Source organism: Globicephala melas, chromosome 1, assembly GCF_963455315.2.
Source record: "Globicephala melas chromosome 1, mGloMel1.2, whole genome shotgun sequence".
In the NCBI taxonomy this organism is placed as follows: Eukaryota; Metazoa; Chordata; class Mammalia; order Artiodactyla; family Delphinidae; genus Globicephala; species Globicephala melas.
Window position 1 is genome coordinate 128,030,281 of NC_083314.1, and position 25,159 is coordinate 128,055,439.

Here is a 25,159-nt window from a genome sequence, read left to right on the forward strand (position 1 = left end):
TTCTGTCTCTTAAAGGATGATTTTAGGGAAAGATACCTAGCTACTTTATACCTTAATTTTCTCAGCAATAAATGGGGATAACATTAGCTACCTCATAGGATTGTTGTGAGGATTAAATACGTTAATAGTGTACATGTGCTTACACTGTGTCCACCACAATACAAGAGCTCAGCAAATGTAGTTATTATTAATCATAATTATCCCAAATAAAAATGAAATCATATACTAAAATTTTAAATGTCTGGTATGTTAGGAGAAATATGAAAACTAGCCTTTATTTAATAAAGAAAAAGAACAGATGACACTGTTGAGAAAAAAATTCTGGCTAAACAAATGTTCTGGTTATTGGAAAAATACAAAACATCCATGCACATAAATTGCCAATTTTCAAAATGAAGAACTTAATAAACTATATTTCATTTTATTCAGTAAGATTTAAAGGATCACTATATGACAATCTTCCAAGGATACTCACATGGATAAAAGTGGGCTGGTAACCTCATGAATTAATTAAAATGCTAAATAACTTATTCTTTCTTAGAGAATTCAGAAGATGTTACAAAACTGTATAGTGGCCTTTGACCTTAGCAAGAACAATGAATATATCTTACAATGTATTACCATTTATCATTTATTCCATCTAATCCTTACAACAACCTTCTGAAAGAACATTTTGAAGATGAGGAAGCTAATGTTCAGAAATGTTCAGTGACCTGATCCTGGCCACACAGGAAGTAAGAGGTGCAACTGAGATTTAATCAAGGTTTTCTGATTTTTTAAAAATCTTTTCCTAGTTGCTTTTTAACCCACTATTTCCATGAGTCTATGATTAGCTATAGATAATTTCACTAGCAGACTGAATACTTGAGATTCTACTATGTCGTGCAAATTTAATTTTGATGTAATTCTTATTGAACATAATATTAATATTTAGATTAGTATATACTCATATACAAATAGTATATATTACATTAAATATAATACTACACAAATATATATACATTTGTAAAAATGTTTATCTTCTAATTACATATTGAGGTTTTTTTATCATTTATCTATTTTCATTGAAATGTTTGCTTCTATTAGTGATATTTTAAGTTTTTAGAACCACGAAAAAGATAACTGGGGAAGGGACTAAGGGAAGATGGCGGAAGAGTAAGATGCGGAGATCACCTTCCTCCCCACAGATACACCAGAAATACATCTACACGTGGAACAACTCCTACAGAACACCTACTGAACACTGGCAGAAGACCTCAGACCCCCCCAAGAGGCAAGAAACTCCCGACGTACCTGGGTAGGGCAAAAGAAAAAAGAAAAAAACAGAGACAGAAGAATAGGGACGGGACCTGCACCAATGGGAGGGAGCTGTGAAGGAGGAAAGGTTTCCACACATTAGGAAGCTCCTTCGCGGGCGGAGACTGCGGGTGGCAGAGGGGGAAGCTTTGGAGCCACGGAGGAGAGCACAGCAACAGGGCTGCGGAGGGCAAAGCGGGGAGATTCCCACACAGAGGATCAGGGCCAACAGGCACTCAGCAGCCCGAGAGGCTTGTCTGCTCACCTGGCGGGGCGGGCGGGGCTGCGAGCTGAGGATCGGGCTTCGGTCGGAGCGCAGGGAGAGGACTGGGGTTGGCGGCGTGAACACAGCCAGAAAAGGTTAGTGCACCACGGCTAGCCGGGAGGGAGTCCAGGAAAAGGTCTGGAGCTTCCGAAGAGGCAAGAGACTTTTTCTTCCCTCTTTGTTTCCTGGTGCACGAGGAGAGGGGATTAAGAGTGCTGCTTAAAGGAGCTCCAGAGGCGGGTGCGAGCCACGGCTAAAAGCGCGGACCCCAGAAACAGGCAGGAGATGCTAAGGCTGCTGCTGCTGCCACCAACAAGCCTGTGTGCGAACACAGGTCACTATCCACACCCCGCTTCCGGGGAGCCTGCGCAGCCCGCCACTGCCAGGGTCCCGGGATCCAGGGACAACTACCCTGGGAGAACGCACGGCGCGCCTCAGGCTGGTGCAACGTCACGCTGGCCTCTGCCGCTGCAGGCTCGCCCCGCATCCACGCCCCTCCCTACCCCCGGACTGAGTGAGCCAGAGCCCCCAAACCAGCGGCTCCTTTAACCCCGTCCTGTCTGAGGGAATAACAGACGCCCTCCGGCGACCTACACACAGAGGCAGGGCCAAATCCAAAGCTGAGCCCCGGGAGCTGTGAGCACAAAGAAGAGAAAGGGAAATCTCTCCCAGCAGCCTCAGAAGCAGCAGATTAAAGCTCCGCAATCAACTTGATGTACCCTGCATGTGTGGAATACATGAATAGACAACGAATCATCCCAAATTGAGGAGGTAGACTTTGAGAGGAAAATTTTTGATTTTTTCCCCTTTTCCTCTTTTTGTGAGTGTGAATGTGTATGCTTCTGTGTGAGATTTTGTCTGTATAGCTTTGCTTCCACCATTTCTCCTAGGGTTCTATCTGTCTGTTTTGTTTTGTTTTGTTTTTTAAATTTTTTTCTTAATAATTATTTTTTATTTTAATAACTATTTTATTTTACTTTATCTTCTTCTTTCTTTCTTCCTTTCTTTCTTTCTTTCTTTCTTTTTCTTTCTTTCTTTCTTTCCTTCCTTCCTTCCTTCCTTCCTTCCTTCCTTCCTTCCTTCCTTCCCTCCTTTAGACAACAAATCATCCAAAATTGAGGAGGTGGACTTTGAGAGCAAGATTTATGATTTTCCCCCTTTTCCTCTTTTTGTGAGTGTGTATGCTTCTGTGTGAGATTTTGTCTGTATAGCTTTGCTTCCACCATTTGTCCTAGCATTCTGTCTTTTTTTTTTCTTTTTTAAATTTTTTTCTTAATAATTATTTTTTTATTTTAATAACTTTATTATGTTTTACTTTATTTTATTTTACTTTATCTTCTTTCTTTCTTTCTTTTTTCCTTCCTTCTGTCCTTCCTTCCTTCCTTCCTCCCTCCATCTCTCCCTCCCTCCTTTCTTTCTTTCCTTCTTTTCTTCTTTCTTTCTTTCTTTCTCTCTTTCTTTCTTTCTTTCTTTCTTTCTTTCTTTCTTTCTTTCTTTCTTTCTTTCTTTTTTCTTTCTTTCTTTCTTCCTTCCTTCCTTGCTTCCTCTCTTTCTTTCTTTCTTTCTTTCTTTCTTCTTCTACTAATTCTTTCTTTCCACTTTTTCTCCCATTCATTCTGAGCTGTGTGGATGAAAGGCTCTTGGTGCTGCAGCCAGGAGTCAGTGCTGTGCCTCTGAGGTACGAGAGCCAACTTCAGGACACTGGTCAACAAGAGTCCTCCCAGCTCCACATAATATCAAACAGCAAAAATCTCCCAGAGATCTCCATCTCAACGCCAGCACCCAGCTTCACTCAACGACCAGCAAGCTACAGTGCTGGACACCCTATGCCAAACAACTAGCAAGACAGGAACACAACCCCACCCATTAGCAGAGAGGCTGCCGAAAATCATAATAAGTCCACAGACACCCCAAAACACACCACCAGACATGGACCTGCCTACCAGAAGGACAAGATCCAGCCTCATCCACCAGAACACAGACACTAGTCCCCTCCACAAGGAAGCCTACACAAACCACTGAACCAACCTTAGCCACTGGGGACAGACACCAAAAACAATGGGAACTACGAACCTGCAGCCTGCAAAAAAAAGACCCCAAACACAGTAAGATAAGCAAATGAGAAGACAGAAAAACACACTGCAGAAGAAGGAGCAAGATAAAAACCCACCAGACCTAACAAATGAAGAGGAAATAGGCAGTCTACCTGAAAAAGAATTCAGAATAATGATAGTAAAGATGATCCAAACTCTTGGAAATAGAACAGACAAAATGCAAGAAACATTTAACAAGGACTTAGAAGAACTAAAGATGAAACAAATAACAATGAACAACACAATAAGTGAAATTAAAAGTACTCTAGATGGGATCAATAGCAGAATAACTAAGGCAGAAGAACAGATAAGTGACTTGGAAGATAAAAGTGGAAATAAATACTGCAGAGCAGAATAAAGAAAAAAGAATGAAAATAACTGAGGACAGTATCAGAGACCTCTGGGACAACGTTAAACGCACCAACATTTGAATTATAGGGGTTCCAGAAGAAGAAGAGAAAAAGAAAGGGACTGAGAAAATATTTGAAGAGATTATAGTTGAAAACTTCCCTAATATGGGCAAGGAAATAGTTAATCAAGTCCAGGAAGCACAGAGAGTCCCATACAGGATAAATCCAAGGAGAAATACACCAAGAAACATATTAATCAAACTGTCAAAAATTAAATACAAAGAAAACATATTAAAAGCAGCAAGGGAAAACAACAAATAACACACAAGGGAATCCCCATAAGGTTAACAGCTGACCTTTCAGCAGAAACAGAAGAGACTGGCAGGACATATTTAAACTGATGAAGGAGAAAAACCTACAACCAAAATTACTCTACCCAGCAAGGATCTCACTCAGATTTGATGGAGAAATTAAAACCTTTACAGACAAGCAAAAGCTGAGAGAGTTCAGCACCACCAAACCAGGTTTAGAACAAATGCTAAAGGAACTTCTCTGGGCAAGAAACACAAGAGAAGGAAAGACCTACGAACCCAAAATAATTTAGAAAATGGGAATAGGAACATACATATCGATAGTTACCTTAAATGTAAATGGATTAAATGCTCCCACCAAAAGGCACAGCTTGGCTGAATGGATACAAAAACAAGACCCAAATATATATGCTGTCTACAAGAGACCCATTTCAGACCTAGAGACACATACAGACTGAAAGTAAGAGGATGGAAAAAGATATTCCATGCAAATGTAAACCAAAAGAAAGCTGGAGTAGCAATTCTCATATCAGACAAAATAGACTTTAAAGACTATTAGAAGAGACAAAGAAGGACCCTACATAATGATCAAGGGATCGATCCAAGAAGAAGATATAACAATTGTAAATACTTATGCACCCAACATAGGAGCACCTCAATACATAAGGCAAATACTAACAGCTATAAAAGGGGAAATCGACAGTAACACATTCATAGTAGGGGACTTTAACACCCCACTTTCACCAATGGACGGATCATCCAAAATGAAAAGAAATAAGGAAACACAAGCTTTAAATGATACATTAAACAAGATGGATTTAATTGATATTTATAGGACATTCCATCCAAAAACAAGAGAATACACATTTTTCTCAAGTGCTCATGGAACATTCTCCAGAATAGATCATATCTTGGGTCACAAATCAAGCCTTGGTAAATTTAAGAAAATTGAAATTGTATCAAGTATCTTTTCCGACCACAACGCCATGAGACTACATATCAATTACAGGAAAAGATGTGTAAAAAATACAAACACATGGAGGCTAAACAATATACTACTTAATAACGAAGTGATCACTGAAGAAATCAAAGAGGAAATAAAAAAATACCTAGAAACAAATGACAATGGAAACACAATGACCAAAAATCTATGGGATGCAGCAACGGCAGTTTTAAGAGGGAAGTTTATAGCAATACAATCCTACCTTAAAAAACAGGAAACATCTCGAATAAACAACCTAACCTTGCACATAAAGCAATTACAGAAAGAAGAACAACAAAAACCCAAAGTTAGCAGAAGGAAAGAGATCATAAAAATCAGATCAGAAAAAAATGAAAAAGAAATGAGGGAAACGATAGCAAAGATCAATAAAACTAAAAGCTGGTTCTTTGAGAAGATAAACAAAATTGATAAACCATTAGCCAGGCTCATCAAGAAAAAAAGGGAGAAGACTCAAATCAACAGAATTAGAAATGAAAGAGGAGAAGTAACAACTGACACTGCAGAAATACAAAGGATCATGAGAGATTACTACAAGCAACTCTATGCCAATAAAATGGACAACCTGGAAGAAATGGACAAATTCTTAGAAATGCACAACCTGCCAAGATTGAATGAGGAAGAAATAGAAAATATGAACAGACCAATCACAAGCACTGTAGCACTGAAATTGAAACTGTGATTAAAAATCTTCCAACAAACAAAAGCCCAGGACCAGATGGTTTCACAGGCGAATTCTGTCAAACATTTAGAGAATGTTTGTTATTCTTCTCAAACTCTTCCAAAATATAGCAGAGGGAGGAACACTCCCAAATTCATTCTACGAGGCCACCATCACCTTGATACCAAAACCATACAAGGATGTCACAAAGAAAGAAAACTACAGGCCTATATCACTGATGAACATAGATGCAAAAATCCTCAATAAAATACTAGCAAACAGAATCCAACAGCACATTAAAAGGATCATACACCATGATCAAGTGGGGTTTATTCCAGGAATGCAAGGATTCTTCAATATACGCAAATCAATCAATGTGATAAACCATATTAAAAAATTGAAGGAGAAAAACCATATGATCATCTCAATAGATGCAGAGAAAGCTTTCGACAAAATTCAATACTCATTTATGATAAAAACCCTGCAGAAAGTAGGCATAGAGGGAACTTTCCTCAACATAATAAAGGCCATATATGTCAAACCCACAGCCAACAGCATCCTAAATGGTGAAAAACTGAAAGCATTTCCACTAAGATCAGGAACAAGACAAGGTTGCCCACTCTCACCACTCTTATTCAACATAGTTTTGGAAGTTTTAGCCACAGCAATCAGAGAAGTAAAGGAAATAAAAGGAGTCCAATTCAGAAAAGAAGAAGTAAAGCTGTCGCTGTTTGCAGATGACATTACATAGAGAATCCTAAAGATGCTACCAGAAAACTACTAGGCTAATCAATGAATTTGGTAAAGTTGCAGGATACAAAATTAATGCACAGAAATCTCTGGCATTCCTATATACTAATGATGAAAAATATGAAAGTGAAGTCAAGAAAACACTCCTATTTACCATTGCAACAAAAAGAATAAAATATCTAGGAATAAACCTACCAAAGGAGACCTGTATGCAGAAAATTATAAGATGCTGATGAAAGAAATTAAAGATGACACAAATAGTTGGAGAGATATACCACGTTCTTGGATTGGAAGAATCAACATTGTGAAAATGACTCTACTACCCAAAGCAATCTACAGATTCAATGCAATCCCTACCAAACTACCACTGGTATTTTTCACAGAACTAGAACAAAAAAATTCACAATTTGTATGGAAACACAAAAGACCCCGAATACCCAAAGCAATCTTGAGAATGAAAAACGGAGCTGGAGGAATCAGGCTCCCTGAATTCAGACTATACTACAAAGCTATAGTAATCAAGACAGTATGGTACTGGCACAAAAACAAATACAGATCAATGGAAAAGGACAGAAAGCCCAGAGATAAACCTATGCAGATATGGTCACTTTATCTTTGATAAAGGAGGCAGGAATGTACAGTGGAGAAAGGACAGCCTCTTCAATAAGTGGTGCTGGGAAAACTGGACAGCTACATGTAAAAGTATGAGATTAGATCACTCCCTAACACCATACACAAAAATAAGCTCAAAATGGATTAAAGACCTAAATGTAAGGCCAGACACTATCAAACTCTTAGAGGAAAACATAGGCAGAACACTCCATGACATAAATCACAGCAAGATCCTTTTTGACCCACCTCCTAGAGAAATGGAAATAAAAACAAAAATAAACAAATGGGACCTAATGAAACTTCAAAGCTTTTGCACAACAAAGGAAACCATAAACAAGACCAAAAGACAACCCTCAGAATGGGAGAAAATATTTGCAAATGAAGCAACTGACAAAGGATTAATCTCCAAAATTTACAAGCAGCTCATGCAGCTCAATAACAAAAAAACAAACAACCCAATCTAAAAATGGGCAGAAGACCTAAATAGACATTTCTCCAAAGAAAATATACAGACTTCCAACAAACACATGAAAGAATGCTCAACATCATTAGTCATTAGAGAAATGCAAATCAAAACTACAATGAGCTATCATCTTACACCGGTCCGAATGGCCATCATCAAAAAATCTAGAAACAATAAATGGTGGAGATGGTGTGGAGAAAAGGGAACACTCTTGCACTGCTGGTGGAAATGTGAATTGGTACAGCCACTACGGAGAACAGTATGGAGGTTCCTTAAAAAACTACAAATAGAAATACCATATGACCCAGCAATCCCACTACTGGTCATATACCCTGAGAAAACCATAATTCAAAAAGAGTCATGTACCAAAATGTTCATTTTAGCTCTATTTACAATAGCCCGGAGATGGAAACAACTTAAGTGTCCATCATTGGATGAATGGATAAAGATGTGTCACATATATACAATGGAATATTTCTCAGCCATAATAAGAAACGAAATTGAGCTATTTGTAATGAGGTGGATAGACCTAGAGTCTGTCATACAGAGTGAAGTAAGTCAGAAAGAGAAAGACAAATACCGTATGCTAACACATATATATGGATTTTAAGAAAAAAAAATGTCATGATAAACCTAGGGGTAAGACAGAAATAAAGACACAGACCTACTAGAGAATGGACATGAGGATATGGGGAGGGGGAAGGGTAAGCTGTGCCAAAGCGAAAGAGAGGCATGGACATATATACACTACCAAACATAAGGTAGATAGCTAGTGGGAAGCAGCCGCATAGCACAGGAAGATCAGCTCGGTGCTTTGTGACCACCTGGAGGGGTGGGATAGGGAGGGTGGGAGGGAAGAAGACACAAGAGGGAAGAGATATGGGAACATATGTATATGTATAACTGATTCAATTTGTTATAAAGCAGAAACTAACGTACCATTGTAAAGCAATTATACTCCAATAAAGATGTAATATAGATAGATAGATAGATAGATAGATAGATTGCTAGATAGATAGGTAGGTAGGTAGATAGATGATAGATAGATAAACAGATATGAAAGGAGGGCTCTTGCTTAATAGAATGCTGAGGGCAAACTGGTAAATGCTGGAGTCGGAATATTAGCATCATGGTAAAGATTGGGTCAGTCAAGAATCCTCAATGGATATTAAATCTAGCAGAAAATTTTGATGACAAATGGTAAGCTGTCTCCCCACAAACTTCTTACTAGTTGCAGCGGAGGGGGGAAATGGTAATTAATAGTGGAGAAAGCAGGTAACACCTTGACTGGACAAACAAAATTAAGATCACCTGCGAGGGATAGATGGACATTACATGCCTCCAGATGTGATACCCCAAGAAGTATACATCATCACCTACGTTGTATTGTTACTGAGAATGCATAACCCCACTCTAATCATAAAGAAACATCACACAAACACAAAATGAGAAACATCCTATTTTAAAAATGGAGCACTGTATTCTTCAGTAATATCAATATCGTATAAGACAAAGGAAAGGCTGTGGGAATGTTTCAGATTAAAGGAGGCTAAAGAGACATGAAATCAAAATGCTATACCTGACCCTAGACTGGATCCTACACTGGAGCAAAAACTTCTCTTATTAGATCAAGTGAAAAAATTATAATATGGCTGATAGTTTAGATAATGTAAATCAATCAAGTTGATAACTCTACTGTGGTATGTAAGAGAATATTCCTATTCTTAGGAAATATACACTGAAGTGTTTAGGGATAAAGTGCTCTGATGTATATAACTTATTGCAATGTTCAGAAGAAACGATGTATAAACATATATAACTGTATGAGAGAGAAAATACATCATAAAGTAGATGGGGTAAACTGTAAACAATAGGTAAATCTGGATACAGTGTATATAGATGTTCTTTGTGTGATTTTTAGTTTTGCAACTTTTTTTGAGTTTCCAATTCTTTCCAAATAAAATGCTTAAAAATGAAAAAAAAAAGATAACTGGGGTCAAGGAAACTCACTGTAAGCTACATATACAACACAGTAATAGATGAATAAAGATTAAAATAGCACTAAAAGTCGTTGGAATGCTAAATGTTATACCCAGTGGAAAATATACTTTGAATCAAATTAAATGTTTTACACAGCAATGTTCATTTCCAAACTATTATATAACTTTGAGACTTCCATCCTCTTAAGATTACACTTCTGACTACTTACTTGAACTCTTCCACCAGTGTCAGCTATGATCTACAGTTTGCATTAAATGGTCAGACAAAATGACCAAGAATGAAGTCTTAGAGCACAGCTGGGACACAGCAAAGAGGCTATTCTAGCTACTCTCAAGCTTGGCATGTCACTAGAGGGAGTGTGTTAGTAGTTCCAGCAAGGAGAAATTAAGAGTGATGACCACAGGCAAGACAGATGCTCTAACAACTCATTGAAGAGCTCTGAAAAGTGCAGCCTACATGTCAACTGCTGGGAAGAAATAGGGGCAGCCAGATTAATATCAAGCAGCATGAAAAAGCAATCAGAGGCTATAAGCAACAGTATCCACAACTCTCTTGGTGGTGTCTCCAAAACTTAGGTCACAAAATCATCTGCAGATCTTTACAACTACAGATTCCCCCATTTCCAGTACTAAAGATTTCCATTCAGTAGACTGGGGTCAGGCCCAGGTAGATATATTTTTCAACATTAACCAAGTACTTCTAAAGTAGACTTACAATGGTCCCAATACTGGCATTGGGAACCCCTGTAAATAAAAATATATATACTTGAAGAGGTAGGAAAGGGAAGTTCAGTGAATTCATTCTGCTGATATAGAGGTGAGGTGAGGGCCTGGTGAGGAGACTGCAGTTAGGATAGGTACTATCAAAAAGGAAAAGAGTAGCCAAAGCAAAAGATTCAAAGGCTGGCCAAGTTGGCTGGAGATCAACTAGATGAACCTGGAGGCTGACCATTTATAATGCTGATCATCTCAACAGTGAATTGATTTCCTCTACCAAGCTTTGGCAGACTCAGCTGGATCAGAGAATAAGTCTGGATTGATCTAGAATTGTGGATTGGGTTGACGGTGTGGCCAGTGAATAAAGCAAGGGAAGCATGGGTGAAAATATGGATGAAGTGGATTTGCTCAATATGGAGGAGGAAGAGGAAGAATGATTGAGTGCCTGGAGGAAAAGAGAGTTGGACTAAGAAAATAGAGGTATCAGGTATTGGTATTTCTAAATGTCTACTATGTGCCAGGTGAGTTATTGGGTTCTTTATATATATTACTCATGCTATTCTTATTTTTTTCATGGCTAATCTGAGGCTCAGAGATGTTAAATAACTTGCTTAGGATCACACAGCAAGTGCAAAAATTAGAATTTAAATCCAGATTTGACTCCAGAGCCCATGGGGTTAACTACTATGTGGACTATGTAACAGAAATTTCTTTAATGATGCTAATGCTCAGTATCTGCACTGTCCAATACAGTAGCTGCTAGACATATACACAGTATATTCCCACTTGGAATGTGGCCAGTGTGACCAAGGAGCTGAATTTGTAATTTCTAAAATTTGATCGAATTTTAGTTTATTTAAATTTAAATTTCAATATGACAAATTTCAATAGATAGCACTGCATATCTAGAAGGCCCTATTAACTTAGCACATGACTGGTGAAAATCCAGTTCTCCATTGAAGACCTCTAAATTAAAGTCAACATGAGCAGAAAAGTAAAGTTATGGAAAAGTATTCTGTATGAGGATCTTTTGGAGACAAATGAACAATTTAACTCCTCACTGTAGAACAGGCTACAGTAACCCCCTAGGAGCTTCCTTGCAAAAACACACTTTTCATGCAACTATGGTTTTCAATTACGGAGCTCTCCTCCAAGCACATTGAAGTACCTTGGATACTCACTTGAAACTTCTTCCTATCTCAGGGCCTTCTTACATGCTGATTCCTTTGCCTCAAATGATCTTCCTCCTATTCCTATCTAAATAACTCCTAATCACCGTTCCAGTCTTCACTATAACATGACTTTTTAAGAGAGTTTTCTTTAACTCCTTCATCTAATTAGATCTCCAAATATGGTTCTACCCTGCAGCCTAGAATTTTCTATCATAGCACTTATCACATATTGCAATTACATATCAGACTTCTGGATTTCTGTTTAATGCCTGCCTTTCTCCTGAACTGTAAGTTCCATGGAGGCAGAGACAATGTCAGTTTTATACTCCATTCTATTGGAGAATTTAGTATGGTGCTTCATATTCATACTCGTTGCTTGAATGAATGAATGAATCTATCTCTCCTAATCTTGCCATAAGGGAAAATATATGATGCTGGGATCATTCTGTGTGATCCAGGTGGTCAACCTAGTGAGTGACCTTCCAAATACTGTGGCTATCATCCCTTTACCGCCAACTCATGTGCTTCCTCTCAGTCATTCATTGGCACCCCTAACACTTTCCTAGTAGGCCATCACCTTGCACTGAACAGCCTCTCACCATCCCACTCTGTACCAGCTGCCAAGCATGAACAGACATTGGAAAGCAGGTTAAACCACCCCAGGTTCCCTTTGCTGCAAGACCAAGGGGATAAGAGGGGGAGGAGGAGACAAGATAGATAGAACATCAGGAGCTGCTCTCCTCAGGGTGATGCATCCCTGTGTAGGGACTTTCTCCAGCAGAACCAGGGGAATTCCCTGTGCTCCCACAGGTACATTATGGGGGATTATGATTAAGGAAAAGAGATTTTATCATGACATCAAAAACTCGATTAAAAAACAAAATCAACTTGTTTTGCTTACAAGATACCAACGATATGGAGGCTATTTTTCCCCCTCATTGAACTTATTACTATACTTGCTGCTTTGTGAGCACAACCCAAACTGGAAGTTTGTAGTGCTTAATGGGTCTATTTGATAATTAGACAACGTAGATAAGCCCCTAAATGACGTTCAGTGCACAAGTAATGAATTGAGTATTTGCAAACCCCTTTGCTTTGTGGTCTGTAGGCTTCCTAAGACTCCTTAAGGAATTAAAAAAAATCTGTAAACTAGATATAAAATAAATTACAAAGAGTAAATATCCTTGACATTACTTTCTAAGAAAGTAAGAATTCCAATTTTGTGTTAATAATTATCTTTAATTAAACAATCTTAAATAAATGCAGACATTTTTCAAAAAATCAGACTGGCATTTCATTGAGCATTTATTTAACTTGATTATAAGCAGAATTGAACACAATAAGCTACACACCTATAAATAAACACAATCTTTTATATTTAGAGTGACAATCTACATGAGTAGGAAGCTTAGTAAGATCTATAATAAAATATTGTAGCATTTGTTGCCTTCAAACTTGACAATGAATGTACAGGAGCATTTCTGTTAAAGTACAAAGGCATACAATATTGACTACAATCTGAAATTTCATCCAATTAGTTCTGGGGTAAAAAGGGTACTACCTTTCAATTAGTCGGAGTCCAAAGTTTAAAGTGTCTATCATGTGACACAAGTCAAACATCTTTTTCTTTCCATAGCTACTCCATCTTTCTCGGTATTCCTTAGCACAGTGCCTAGACTATGGTAAATGCTCCATAAATATTTAATTAATGATTTAATGGATGGATGAATGAAGTCTGCTCCTTTCTGGCAGGAACATTTGGAAGATTTTCATTTTTCATTCCAAATTTTACCCATCCTTGAAGATATATTTTTAAGTTCCAATTCTACTCAGAAACAAATCCAACCACTTCAAATATACTCAGTGCTTGCCTTCTGAATTTTCTATATGATATTTATTAAATGTTTGGAAGTGTAACTGGTGATTTTCTAGCTAGTATTATTCTTCATTTCAATGTTTGAAATGAAGAATTACTCATCTGTATTACTCATATAGATTCTAGACCATTTGAGGGCTTTGACATAACACACTACAGTTGTTGAAATACTTCCATATAATTTATTTTGTTTCATTTTCTTGACAATTCTGAAGTAGGTATCAGTGCATCACTATTTATAGATGAGACAACAGGAAGTCTGAGAAATTAAGTGACATATGCAGAGTAACACAGGAGGGCCAGAGGAAGAACTTGAACTCTGGTCCTTGGACTCCTAAAATGCAATCTTCATTTCATAATGCTGAGAAAATATTATCAGTCTTTTGTTTTTTCTAATGTCTAGTGGATCATAAAGCAGTTCTCTTACTGAGTTGTAGGTGTTCACTAAATCTTAAAATATGGAATATTTATAAGTTATTGTGATTTTGACTTACACGTCTACAAGTCTAAAAACTAAACAGAAATAATTAATGGAAAATTAAAGTAAATAAAAATAGATAAATAAATACAAATAATAAGAATTTAAAAAATGAAAATGTGCTTAAGCCTGCATATGGGAAAAGGAAAAATAAGATTGCTATATTATTTTTAGAAATAATAATTAGTAGTCTGTTCTGCCCAGGGAAAGAGAATAATAAGGGGCAGCATGCTATGACCATCCATCTTTACAAAGTTATAAAGCCAAGTAACCCACCCACCCCCCCAGCACTTCAGAATTCCTTCGTTGGCTTTGAATTAAAGAAAAAAGAGGAAAGAGTTGAAAAAGCAGTGGGCTGCTGTTTCTTTTTTTTTTTTTTGCTTTTTTTTCCTTTTTATGGAAAGTTGAGTCTGAATTCAGCACAGTGAAACAATCTCCAAACCAACCTGGAACCAAACTAGAACTATGCATGCATATTAAGTATAAGGTAGCCATTAAAAAGTCTCAAGTGTTTACAAAAATCCAATTTGAACTGCAAATGACAGTGCAAAAATAATCAATACCCAATTATCTCAGTCAAATATTTTGACTTGATATTTAATAAGGACAAACTGGATGAAATTAAACGGCAAGATTGTTGCAGGAAAAAAATAAATCACATCTTAACTACACTTAAACTGCTTGGAAACAGAGTGAAATGCCTAACATAACAAAATGATAGGTAAAGCACTGTCCACTTGGAAAAGAGCCAGATGCCTGATTTTTAAGGCCAGTGATGATTTACCAAATATTCAAGAGATCATCAATAGTCTCAAAGGAGAAACTTCTTTTTACGTTGCCATGTCACACATTTACGGGATGACAAATATAACAGTATTATTTTCACCGTTTTTCAAGAAAATAGAATTCAAAATAGATGGGTATCATTATGGGCTTGAAAATGTAGATTCTACCTTTTCTAAACAACAAATCAAAAGTGGAATGTGAATAGTATATAATTTACTCTATAGAGGTTGTAGCAAACAACTGTTCCATGAAAAATCTATGAAATTGAGAAGAGCATGGGTAGCAATGGGAAAAATAAAGTCCAGCTCCTCATAAATTCAGGAAGCACACTATTACAAAATTCTAGTTCAAATTGATTTACTTTCCTCCTATTTAAAAGAAAAAAAATCTTTGTATTTTTTATCCACACACAAAGTAGTAGTATATCAGAAGTCTGTTATCTTTATGAAGGTATTTTATTAACAAATTGAATTGATACAAGGAATAACAATCTTCCCTCTGTGAAGCTCCTTACAGAAATAAGTGAGCTACATGAAATATGTAGGAATATGTTCATTGCCAAAATCACACACACACACACACACACACACACACACAAACACATACACCAAACATAAAGTTCACTAAAATCAGAGTTATTCAGAAAATAAATCCCTTAAAGCTATGTATATCAAGTGGGTGAATTAATAAAATATTTGCCTATAAAAAGGAATGACATTCACAGGATGGAAAAAATGTAAAGAAGCCATAATAAGAAATAAATCAATACATTCAAAATATTCAAAACATGTTTATTTTACTCTTAAAAGCAAAAACAGAGCTGGCAATGTAGAAGAAATATATCTAATTAAAAATGGTGAGAAATAGGAACATACATATCGATAATTACCTTAAATGTAAATGGATTAAATGCATCCACCAAAAGACACAGACTGGCTGAATGGATACAAAAACAAGAGCCATATATATGCTGTCTACAAGAGACCCACTTCAGACCTAGAGACACATACAGACTGAAAGTGAGAGGATGGAAAAATGGTGAGAATTCTTGAAAAAGTTCTAATGTTGAATCAACGTAATTACGCAAAGATAAAATTGATGCTAAAAAATACAGAAAAATGCTAGCTGCTTTAATAAGATTATTAACACTCAGGTTATAATACTATTACCAAAATTATACCTGAACTGCCCATCACTTTTAAAATTTAAGAGCATATGGAAACTATTTAAAAATTTGTATTTTGAATAGCATGAAATACAGAGATACAATATAATTACCTACCATCTAGAAATTAATACAATATAATACATATTTATAAGCCCAGTCAGATTCCTTTTCTCTATTCTTTCTTTCCTTCCCCCACACATTTTGACTCTAAAGATTGAGGAAAATACCTGTGTCAACGTTTGGGTTTCATGGTTTTCGGTCAACATTTATGAAATGAGAATACTAATGCCACCGGAATATAGAATCATCTCTCCTCTGGAAAGTCTTCTGTGATTTCACCCACCTTCCCAACTATCTTCTGTCTCTCTGCCCTATTATGGGATCCTACACATACGTCTTACTGCCTCAGCCTCCACTAAAAATCCCGGAGGACAGAAGTTGTATCATTCCTGAGGATCTAGCACAATTCACTGAACATAGAAGAAATTAAATATTCATTTTAAGTGATTGAATGAATGAGTGGTGTGAGGAATAAATGTACATCCTGTACTGCTCTAATGTGAGCTACAGTTATACAACCTCTTTATATATATGATTTATTCCTCATAAAGAGACTATGGGCTTAATAGTTTACAGATGAAGAAATTGAGACTCACTTGCCCAAGGTCAGCAGCAAAGCCAGACTAACATCTAGACTTTCTGATTCCTGCTGACCTTTGTACCTGAGCACAGCTGCCTAAATGAAGGAACGGCTTTGCTCATTTCCAGGTGATTCCACTTTCACCTGGAGCCTCATTAAGTCTCAGAGGAGGGACTATTACCATATATGGCAGTTGTTTAGATGCAGGAAAAAAATGTGTGGAAGGGGCTTCCCTGGTGGCTCAGTGGTTGAGAATCTGCCTGCTAATGCAGGGGACACGGGTTCGAGCTCTTGTCTGGGAGGATCCCACATGGCGCGGAGCAACTAGGCCTGTGAACCACAACTACTGAGCCTGCATGTCTGGAGCCTGTGCTCTGCAACAAGAGAGGCTGCCATAGTGAGAGGCCCACGCACTGGGGGCCACAACTAGAGAAAGCCCTCGCACAGAAACGAAGACGCAACACAGCAAAAATAAATTAATAAATTAATAAACTCCTACCCCCAACATCTTCTAAAAAAAAAATGTGTATGGAAGGACTTAATTATTTCTCAAGAAAAGCATATACTCCTTTCTCTAAGTGAAATAGGGAGAGTTGGTAAATATGAAGTAATATTATCTTCCAAATGTGCATAAATATCTAAACATATACTATAATGTATAATGCAAATGACATCATAATCTTTTAATCAGGCATGTAAAGATCAAGTTCTTCCCTGGAGTTCTGCCTTCAGCCTGTTCTCCTGCATCCTATCTCTGAGTAACATCTTTTTGGTAGTTATAGCCCACAGGCCAATGGCTCTGTCACTGGACTGAGATTTTTGAATGTTAGGACAATGTTGCCCTAGTAAATTCTGTAGAATTGTCAGACATGGCACAGAGACACAGAAGATACTCAGCATTTTTATGACAGTACTGGGTTTGATGGCTATCATTCTTATTGATGAGAAAAAAGAAAACTTCATAATCAGAACCATATTTATAATTTCTAGGATGTTTTAAAGCACAAATACTTTCAATCTCTTACTATTTTATACTAAGATGAGAAAAAATGGGACATCTTGTATCTTTTACTAGGGAAAGAATGGTCAAATGACTCATCTATTCAGGAAGATAGGCTTCTGGGAAAAACCCAATTTAGTTTCTATTTGAGACTGAGTGAGTACCTGAACAGCCTGAACCACTCAGATGGACATCACATAATTATGTGCTAATTCTAGGAGCATTTAGAAACACCTTTTGGCATTTTATAAAAATTTATGGGGTCACAACAAAGAATCACATCCCATGGAGCATAGCAATTTCACCTTGTAAGTCCTCACCTGGCATTTCCTTTCTCAGTTCCTTCCCTCTGCATGGCCAGAAGCGTTTGCTTTTCTTTGTTTCCTTTTGCTTATCTTCTACTGGCTTCTTTTGTGGGTAAGTAAATACATTATCCACCAAAGGAATGTTAGAGCATATATTCACAGCCTCTGTCATACAACCTTTGCTTCCCTATGGTCTATTATCAATTCAGCAGCCAGGGAGTCTTTTAAAATCATGAGTCAGATTGTGTCACTGTGTTGAGCCCAGCAAGCTGAGGATTTCCCTTCTACTCAGAGCAAAAGCCAAAGTCCTTTACAATGGCCCATGAAGCCCTTTGTGTTCTGCTGCCTGTAACCTCTCCTCACATCCTCTCCTTCCCCTCTTAATCAGTTCCAATAGTTCATTCCTCCACTAACACTCTTGATCTTCTTTGTCCTGTTCTGTTTTCTTTACCCCTGGGCCTATCAACTTCTAACATAATCTTTTAATCTACTTATTTACAGAGTTTATTGTTTATTGACTGTAAAAGTCTATATGTGCTTTGAAAAGAATGTATATGATCCAAATGTTGTTGATTTTTGTTTCTGTTATATCCATTAATTAGTGACAGATGTGTCAGTACCTTCCCCAATATAATGATGAATTTATTTCTCCTTGTACTTCTGTTATTTTTTGTTTTATATAATTTGATACTATCTTATTGTGTATATAGAAGCTATAACATCCTGATGAATTGACCCTTCTATCATTATGTAGTGAACTTAAGATCTAATAAGACTGTTTGCTTTACAATCTGTTTATCTGTTAATAATATAGTTTGCAAGAGCTCTCATGGATAGCAATTGCCTGGAATATCATTTTCCATACTTTAGATTTAGCCTGTTTTGGTCCTCTGTTTAAGGTATGTCTGTTGGAAAGAAAATATTGTGAATTTTAAATCCAGCTTTTAAAAAATTCAGTATGTACTCAGATTTTTTTGTAGTAAGAATATTTATTTGCATTATCTTATTTTACTACTAATAATTTAGATTTATTTCTGCTATCTTATTTTGTGCTTTCTCTTTATATAGATTTTCTATTTTCCTTTTCTACCCTTCTTTTAAATTAAGTGTTATTTTCCCTGTTTTCACTCTGTTTTTTTCTTCTACTTTGGAAATTATGATTTCTATGTTTAGATATATCCACATATTTAATATTTGTTTACTCTTCTTTATTGTATCTCAGACCTTCTACCTTTGATCACTTTCCTTCTTCCTGAAGTTCATCCTTTAAAATTGTCTTTAAAGTGAGTCAGATTTTAGACCTCTCAGTTGTTCATTTGAAAATGTCTACATCTTATACTTCTTCTTAAGAGACAGCTCCACAAGATGAAGAATTAAATGTGGACAGATACTGCTAGCTCATTGAAGGTGTTATTTCCAGTTTACAACCCCGTTGTGGTTGAGAAATCAGTTATGACTTCTTTTGTAGCTAATCCTTCTTTTCTAGCTGGTTTAAGATATTTTCATTTTCTTCGGTGTTTTTCAGTTTCACTGATATTGTCTATTTGTGAATTTCTTTTTACACTGGGTTTGCTTTTTGACCTGAGATGTACTGTCTTTCAGGGATTCTGAAAAATTATCATCCATTTTACCTTTGAACATTTGCTTCCCCCTGCCTTTTTTTTTCTTTTTATAACTCTGTTTAGAGGTAAGTTAGGCCTTTGCATTTTATCCCCAAAATCCCTTATTCTCTTGCGCTGGGAATTCTCTCTTTGCCCCTGTAATCCTCTCTTCTCCATTCTGCTCTGTGTCCTGGCACATTAACCTCTATGTCATGCATCACCAAAGTTCCCTTGCCCCTGGCATCCCAGTGTGTTTGGTCAGTGAAAGCTACCAGCGGGATATTGGGTGTGGGAGGAGAGAGGTAGGGGTATTTATTTCTCCACCTGCATCCTTAGTGTGTTGTGGGTCTTCTACCAAAGTTGCAGTTCCTCTCAGATAACTCTTTGCTATAGCTACAATTACGGCTCTCTCCAGTCTTACAATCTCCTTTTCTGTGCTCCTTTACACATAGGCGTGAAAACGATTCCCTGCTATTATTAGTCCCTGGATGCTTCATCATACCTTTCTGGCTTCTTTCATTCTGCTTATCCTGTTTTTATAAATCTACCTGGTTATTTTTATAGATTCATGTTCTTTTCTCACATTTCCATTCCTTAATTCTTAAAGCTCATACATTTGAAAATTCCAATAACTGAAGACTTTGTAATCTGATTATTCTGGTTCTTGTTTCTGCTGACTCTGATTTACGGTGCCATGCTTCTTATGGTTTCTGGTTTCTTTATGTGTTTTGTGATTTTATATGATGAACTCATTTTCCTTGGAAATTTAATCTTTGAGGATTCTTTGAGGTCCTGATTGAAATGTATTAACTCCAGAGAATATCTAAGTTTTATTTCCTGACTGCCTGGACATTTCCAGACACTAAAACAGAAGTTCAAGATTTCTAGGGTTTAACAGATGCCCTTAGAACAAAATCCAGCTTTAATTCTTACCCATCTTCCAAGGTTTCTCCTTGATTTAGCGTTTGCGTACTTCCTTATTTTCTAGCCAGCTCAGCAATTCACTTAAAGAAATGTAATTTACATTTTATCCAGATTTTTAAGTTGTTTTCATGGGAATGTACTTTCAGCGTATTTAGTGTTTCATGCTGAAAAGTAACAGAAGTTACATTTCTTTCAAAAAAAACCCACCAAATTCAATTGTCATGATAATATATTTCACAAGGAATAAAAACAAACTAATAGGAATTACTTAAAATATTGCCAGTGTATTCAACATATGAGAAAATTGAGCCTTAGAAATGCTAGGTATGTAAGCTGCAGAATAAGAAGTAGGAAAGATAGGATTCAAAGTTACATTTCTCTAATTTCAGAATCTCTATGCTATAAGAGCTCTGTTAACGCTGGCATCTTTGTATATATCAGAATTATATTGCTAAGAATATACAAAATTACTTTAGGCTCAAGTAAGAGCCATTAAATGCCCATGCTATCAGTATAAAAGTGATGAGTTAAAAAACAGCTGCTATAAGGTACACTAGAGAGAATCAATAAAATGGTATACAGATTTTAATAGATTCCCTCATTTTCAATATTAATAAACCAAATGAATTTATCTCACTTGGAAGAAATGTTCTGTGAAGAAGAATGGAGGATAAATAAATCCATGTATACTTGGTGAAGAACTTGAAATAAATGGATGGCCTAAAAGACAACATGATAAAAATAGGTGATTTCATCAGGACTATTCTAGACAACATTTTTAAACAGGAAAAAATTCAACCGCATTAACCCTCAAATTTCTTTTTGTTCATTTTCCACATTTCCCATGCTTACTCTGCTTTTATTCTACCTAGTTTCTCTGAAGATCTGGGTAAGTCAATAACATCTTATGGTGGATTCATTCAATATTACCCCTTACGATATTTTATATGTAGAAGATACATAAGGCAAAACATAATATGAATGCATTTTACTTATAGTGGTTCAGATGCATAGCACCTGGATGAAGGGGAGCCTTGGGAGCACTTTTCAAATGGGACAATATAGGTAACCTTGTAATCTGATTCTACCTATGGTTCTATTGTTAGTCTGAAGTAATTCTACCTACAAGAAATATCTTGAAGTGCTGGCAATCCTTTACATAAAATCATCTATTTAAAAGACAATGGATTAAGATTTCAATAAACTGTTGTTTTCAACAAATAATTATAATGTTCTTGACTAGTTATTATACTTTAAAATATTATTATGTTTTTGGTATTTCAGATTAATCATAGAGTAACAATGTTTCAGGAATGGTTCTCACTATTCGAAACATACAAGTGCTGGTGAAAAACTAGGTCAGTGTGAATATGGGTCAGTTACCAGTACTTCCTCACACACACAGACTCACAATGCAAGTACCTACTTCGGGGTCTACAACTGACTATGGATTTTTATGCCTTAATGAATCACCATGATTTTGCTTTTAATTGAATATTTATGTCTCCTACTTTTCTTTTCTTCCCTTATTTTTTATAACTGTAATATAGTGAAGGATTATAGTAGTTATTTCTTGATGCTTTCCATTTTATTGTCACTAAAATGATTTATCTCTACTATCATTAATATCATAGACATTTATCAGCAGTTAATCAATCTTTAGGACCAAAAGGTTCTAATTAATGGAAACACCCTTTTGAAATTCTACGTTTTATATTGAGAGAAAGGTTTGTGCTACAAGATATTTTAAATTACCTAGAGAATCTTGTTAGGAAACTAAAGCCACGAGTGGATGACTTCACAATTTTTTAAAAGTAATATTCTTTCTCATTTATCTACTACTATATACAAAATAAGCTAAATGTCATTCTTTCAAATGTTACACGGGAACAATGCTTTTTGATATTTTAATTAGAAAATGAGTAACAGGTTGAGAAGTGATGTACTATTCCACACACGGGTCTTTAATTAGTCCTCTTGATATTTACTGCCTCTCTCTCTATTCTGTTTTCTGGATTAGTGGTTCTCAAATTTTGTACTGTGGATGACAAAATTTTCACTGGGGAAATGAGAAAAATAAGCAATGTTTTGAGGTTTGCTTTAAGCAATCTTTTTGGCACTAAAATGTTCTTTCTCATAAATTGATAGTGATAATCAATGGTAAGTCTGTCCTTATTATTCTGATAAAATGTCCCAAGTAAAAAAAATAGCATTGCTCTGTGAAATTCCAATGTCTGGGGACCACTGAATTGCATGATCTTGGGGAGGATCATGGCATTCTTGACCAACTTGATAAGTTGGAGGTTGGTGATACCTTTGCTTAGAGAAAATACAAAAAACAAGGGGAGGTGCTTAGCACTGTTCCTGGCACACAGCAGGCATTCCAAAAATAGTAGCTGAGTGAATGTTAAGTGAATGAAAGTACAATTGTAAATATGGACAGATATATTTGAATATGTGTTGCCCGGTCAGAAGTTTTGCACACTGAATTGATTTTTAGGGCTATCTGCCTGGCAGCACTCTAACAATAAGCAGTATAATATGCACCAGTGAAATACAGAACCAAACAAATACCAATAACTGATCCACATCATAAATACCCTTAACCAAAATCTATCTGAAGACCTAGGAGAGAAACAAAAAATTATTTTCCTTTGTAAATCTGGCTTAATTCTAGGAGAAAACTCAGGGGATAAAAATATCAACAGATAAAACGATCTTTCTTGAATGTACCTTCCTTTACATGGAAATTTATTTTCTCATTCTTTTAGCAATCTTATTTTACATAGGAGTCTCTAAACATGATTATAGCTATATTTGCTAGTATTGAATGATACAGTTCCTAAATCTTTGACCTAGAGTGGCATTTTCTTCTACACTGGCTAGCATTATTTAAATAGGCATTGGTTATTTTTACCAAAGTTAGATAAACAGATGCATTAATCAGATATTATATGTCTATTTTATGATCTATTTTGAAATAACTACCATCGCTAAAACTAAGATTTTATTAGATGTTTTCCTCTGTGCTTATTAAAATAACAAACACATTCTTGATCAGAAAATCATGATGTGTCACTACAACATGAAAAAAATACATCATTTCATATTACTGATTTGTTTTGTGCATTTTAGCTGAAGTCTAATGTCTAGTAACCAGAAGGTATGGAAGAAAAATGATCTCTAAATTGATTGTATTATGGGCTGAACTGTGTCCCTCCCCAAATTCATATGTTAAAGTCCTAACTCTCCGTACTTCAGAATGTAGCTATACTTGGAAATAGGGCCTTTAAAGAGATGACTAAGTTGAAATCAGGCTGTTAGGGTGGGCATTAGTCCAAAATGACTGATGTCCCTATAAAAAGAGGAGATTTGGACACACAAAGAGATACCAGGGGTATGCACACAGAGAAAAGACCATGTGAGAACATAGTGCAAAGTGGCTGCCTGCAAGGGAAGGAGAGAAGACTCAGAAGAAATCAAACCCACTGCTACCTTGATCTTGGACTTCTAGCCTCCAGAACCTTAAGAAAATAAATTTCTGTTATTTAAGCCATCTAGTCTGTGATATTTTGTCATGGCATTCCTAGCAAATAATAAGGTCTTTTGTGCTAAAGGTTAATTGATCATTTTATTAACTAAGGTTTTAGATATGATTACTGCCAAATGAGGAACTCTCTCCTGAGCTTGCCTTGGTCACTTTGGATTGAGATGGGAGAGAGACTGACTCTATGGTATGGGTGTAAGTCAACATTTAAAAAAATTAGAATCTTGTTTTAATATAAAAGTTTAACTCTTCAATAATCTCTCCTATAGTTTTGGAATTTTATATTAATATTAAATAGTTTTCTTCGGATGGGATTTTTTTAAATAAAGTATTGCATGGCCAATCATAACTTTTTCGAACACCAAGAGCAATAACTCTTAATAGGGGGTAAGTTAAATAGCTACAGTTGGTGTGGGAGTAGAGATAACTTTCCAGGTCAGAATCACAGCTACCCTTTCTATTGGGCAAAATAAAAAGGCAATCTTTTTTATCTTGGAAAAAAATTGAGAAACATTGATCTAGAATGCTACTGTGAGTTTAACAGTGTTCATTGCAAAGTACTAAAAATATTCATGTTTACCTATCTTGTATTCAGTTATTGAGAAGCCTCAACTATCTGAATTATAGCTGAGACTTTGCAAGGAAGCCAATAACAAAACAAAAATAAAACCTCTAAATCTTAATAACAACAAACTTTGTTCTGAGACTTGAATGAGATTATACATGTGAAACACTTACAGGAGTACTTGGTGCTCAGTAAGCAATCAATAAATTCAAGCTAATTTTATTGTAGCACAATATCAATATTTGTAATAATGGTACTTAAACATGAGGAAAAGTTTAAACTATATTTACTCTATTTTATTGACAAAAGCAAAGAAAAATGTACACAACAGTTAGAAAAATGTCCATCAAATACTGTTCAACAAAATGGATGCCGAGGCTTAATAATGCAGGTTCAGTGAATAAGTTGATAACCAAAATGTATTGAGAATGTATGATTACAGGAATTACATAACTCATTTTCTCCTCTCAGTAACCCTATGAGGTCAGCATTTCATGGAGGAGGACATAACATTGTTCAAGGTCATTCACAGCTAGAAAGTGGTGGAGCCAGAATTTGAATTCAGGCCATTTGGCTGTA

General features: G+C 36.1%; 1 protein-coding gene across 7 annotated transcripts in view; it reads right to left on the reverse strand.

Moving 5' to 3' along the window:
- Positions 1-25,159, reverse strand: part of LRRC7 (leucine rich repeat containing 7) — a 498,913-nt gene that overhangs the window by 389,841 nt on the left and 83,913 nt on the right. The gene's annotated exons all lie outside the window — the stretch shown is intronic.